Source organism: Bos indicus, chromosome 2 (assembly GCF_029378745.1).
Source record: "Bos indicus isolate NIAB-ARS_2022 breed Sahiwal x Tharparkar chromosome 2, NIAB-ARS_B.indTharparkar_mat_pri_1.0, whole genome shotgun sequence".
Lineage (NCBI taxonomy): Eukaryota > Metazoa > Chordata > Mammalia > Artiodactyla > Bovidae > Bos > Bos indicus.
In genome coordinates this window covers 74710687-74714946 of record NC_091761.1, presented here as the reverse complement: position 1 = coordinate 74714946, position 4260 = coordinate 74710687, and the positions used below count along the sequence as shown (strand labels likewise).

General features: G+C 42.0%; 1 pseudogene; it reads right to left on the bottom strand.

The window, feature by feature from the left end:
* Positions 1 to 236: 236 nt before the first annotated feature.
* Positions 237 to 906, bottom strand: LOC109575458 (mitochondrial fission factor pseudogene; annotated as a pseudogene).
* Between the last annotated feature and the right edge of the window lie 3354 nt (positions 907 to 4260).

Sequence of the window (4260 nt, the reverse complement as noted above, 5' to 3'; positions counted from 1 at the left end):
AGGCAGATCAGGTGGTCTGGGATTCCCATCTCTTAAAGAGTTTTCCACAGTTTGTTGTGATCCACACAGTTGAAGGCTTTAATGTAGTCAATAAAACAGAAGCCGAAGAGAATGGTACAATAATGGCCAAAATATGGGAGGCCCTGGCTTACCTTGCCTTTTTGATTTTTTGGAAGTTTGCAAATTCTTTATATTTCCAGATGTTGAGACAATATTTCTGAGAGTTGAGGTTACCTCTAGTGGCAAAGCCAGAGCCAGCTATTAGGCAGCCAGAATGATATAGTAATTGAATATATGACCATTTCTCTTTTAGCACAATCTTTGTTCTCCTCTTCAAGAAGTTGTAGACATCTATTTAGTTTGATTATCTGTCATCTTAATTAAGCTCCATCTACAACTGTCATGTCTTCTGAAGTTCCTTCAGTCATTGCCTGTATATTTGAAATGCCATACATGGAGTCAGTTCTGACCAGCTGTCCGTTTTTGCAAACAGCATTTTCACTCACAGAGTGCTCCTTTTTATCCTGTCAACTGCATGGATTTCTTGACTTTGAGGGGCTGGAGGAGGTGTTTCTAATCCAGAAAATTTGGTGGTCTTTCATTTAGCATAAGCGCATGAGACGGTGTTTTTAGTGCCAGAGGTTTAAAGGGATTTGACTGTATAAGGTCAAGATCTACTGGTCTTCAAAATGGAATGTTTTCATTATTTCCTCTACCACAATTCTCTCTGGAACCTGCATAATCACACTAGTATTTGAAACTCCTTCTTGGAATCCTTGTTACAGGTCAGCATTTGGTTGTGCCACCTTTAATTTTTCCAGACCCTCATTTGCTAACACTTTTGGTGTATTACATTTTATATTGAATTTGACTAATTTCAGCCATCTCAGCAGCAGTGGGAGAAGGAAAGGCTGTCTAAATCACTAAATGTGTGCCAACTACTGCTTGCTTTTTGGCATTACCTGCTTCTGTGCCTCATATTAAATCCTTTAACTTACTTCAATACGCATGCCTAGATTTAGAGTTACTTTTGTCCCCCTGGGCTCTGGAGGGTCCTGGGGAAGGGCCACCACCCACCAGCTCCTGGGGAGCTTGGGTGGATGGTCTCAGAGGCTGTTGGCCAAGCACACAGAGGCACCTGGGCAAACCTTACCCTGGCTTCTTAACACAGACCTCTTGTAGGGTCAATAAGAGAGATATCTTGGAGCAAAGAGCCCTTTGGAAGTTAAAAACACCCTGTTTTAAGAGATTAGCTTTGCCCTGAAACTACCTGCTTCCAGGACAGATATCTGGAGGGTTAAAACCAAAAAATTTTTGAATTAGATTTGAGCCCTGGTTCTCCTGCTGGGCTTCCTGGGTAACTCACCTTATAAAGAATATGCCTGCATTGAGGGAGATTTGGGTTTGATCCCTGAATTGAGAAGATCCCTTAGAGAAGGGAAAGGCTACCCAGCCCAGTATTCTGGCCTGGAGAATTCCATGGGCTGTATAGTCTGTGGGGTTGCAAAGAGTTGAACATGACTGAGTGACTTTCACTGTCTGCTGCTGGAAGAGGAAATTATGGCTGCTGATATGGGGCCTGTTCACCTGGTTATCTGAGTCACAAATCAGAACACCACTTGTATTCCCTTTCACATGCTCTGTGGCCTAGATTTCAGAAGTACATGGGTTCAAGGCAACTGTTCTCCTCTCAAGTCAGACAAGCATATCATATTTAGGGACTTGCAAAATCTCAGAACACAATTTGGCTGATGTTCTTCAGTTTCTTGTGAAGAAAGTCTAAGGTATGGGAAGTCACTCAAAGACATCAAAGCCTTTGGGAGAAAAATCAAAGTCCAATCTGAGACTCGCAGAACTTCAAGTCACATGTCCTTTAGACTATGGGCACTGAAGCCTGCGTCCATCCTATGACTACCAAACCAAAGGTCAAGGCACAGGAGCAATGTGCCATTTCCTTGCATCCAGGAGCAATGCCATGGAGGCAGGTTCAAGTATAACCAACAGTCCTCCCTTTATGGAACTCCAGAAGACGACACACTATAGACCACTAAAGAAGAAGTGGTGTGGGGCAGAGAGATGTGGACACACAGGACACAAGTGAGCAGGACAAGACGATTTGCTCCTGCAAAAAAAAAAAAAAAAATCATATCTCTATAAAGGGCAAGATGTGGTTCGTAAACTCTGTAACTCCACGATAAGTCTTTTGAGAATTTCACTTGTCGACTTTTACTTACAAATGTGAAAAGCATTCCAAACAAGTGAGCCCCTTGGTCCTAGAGATTTCTTTCCAGATCCTTCAAGTCCACCTCCCAGAGGCTTCCTCACCAGCCCACAAAATTCAGATGAGAATTCTGCATGAAGCATTCACCACCAGGTTTACTTGCACTGATGTAAGAGCTACAGCTACTCTTCAGAACGACTAATGTCACAGAAATTGATACAAATCAATCATCCACGTCATAATTAACTTAGGTTTTCTTTATGGCCAATTCTGAAGAACTTCCCAGTTTTTCATACATTCCATTTTTGAAACCAGATACAGACGTGGCAATTAAGGAAAGAACCCATCCCATATCAGTCATAGGTTTATTGCTTCAAAAAGTTCCCCAACAGATTCCTGAGGGGCAACCCTGACCTGATGCCACATGTTACCTTTTTGTCCCCCTCCAACCAGCAAATTTCTTGCTGAGTGCTTTCAGTGGCTCAGCACACATCTCTAGACTGCAGGTCTGTCTGTAACCCAACCAAAATGCCATAGATGATCTTGAGAGAGAAAATGAACATCCTGGTTCACTGGATTCTGTCTTTAAAAAAAGAAATTATTTAGCTGTGCCAGTCTTCATTGCAACATGCAGGATCTTTGATCTTCGTTGTGGCATGTGAGACCTTTAGCTGCAGCATGTGGGATCTAGTTCTTGGACCAGGGATCGAACCTGGGCCACCAGAGTTGGGAGCATGAAGTCTTAGCCACTGGACCACCATGGAATTCCCTCACTGGACTCCATCCTTGCTTTTAGGATAAAGTTTCCATAGCAAAATTTTTTCATGTTATAATTCCTCCTACTGTTTCAGTGTCATTTTATGCAGCTGTTGAACAACTAATTTCCACATCTTTTAGGTGAAATCTGCTGAAGGATCTGATCATCCTCATCTTTCTCCTCTCATTTAGAATGTCCTAGTTCCCCTCCACCTCTTTCCATTTTCACCAGATAACATACATGTGTTCTTGGAGGTTCAGTTCTGAACTTATTCTCTGAGAAGGCCACTAGCATGACCCACTTGGAGACAAAGTTGGCCAGAAAATTAACAATTTGTGATAGTACATTGTCATTATCTGTGGGTGTCTGTATCTCTTCCACTAGCAAGTGAACAGTTTGAAGGAAGCAGTGATATGATCTTAACAAGTAGGGATTTGCAGCACCTGCCTGGTGGTAGATTCTTGGTAAATGATTGATCAATGGAAAAAAACATGTCCTAAACATTTACAACCTGTGACGGTGACCCAGAGACTTCTCCTAGACATGATCAAAATGTGCTTAAACTGCTGCTGTATATTTGTGAAAATAACCCATAGGTGTCAAATGAGCTGTAGGGAGGCAGTTATTGATTATATAGTGTGTGTGCGCTCAGTCCTGTCTGACTCTTTGTGACCCCATGGACTATAGCCCGCCAGACTCTTCGGTCTTTGGAGTTTTCTAGGCAAGAATACTGGAGTGGGGTGCCATTTTCTCCTCCAGTGATATCTGTCTCAATCACACACTCTTATTTTCTCTGACCTGGAATTCATGATCTGATTTTCCAACTCTAGGATAAATATACTAATATATTCCTAGGCACACTGAGAATAAACCTTAATGAAAGGCAAACATTCAGAAGCATCTCTGGCTGGCAGACCACCCCAGGGGAGCAAATGGACAAGGAACAGAACTCACAGGGTCATTACACTGCTTCCCTTCCATGACAATTATGCAAATAAAGTTTTGATTTGCCTTCTCCTCCTTAAAATATATATAACTGAACCACCTTGCCTTACACCTCAAACTGACACAACATTGTAAACCAACTAGACTTCCATTAAAAAAGAAAACAACTGGTTACTTCTCTCCCTTTGTAATTAGAGGTAGGTTATCCTTTTCTTTCCAGAGGAGCTTAAGTCATCTATCCTTCTTACTTTTGCAAATAATTCTATTCTGGCAAATATTTGCCCAAAATCCATGGGGCCTTTCTTGTTATGACTTTTCAGTCTGGCAAAAAAGATGC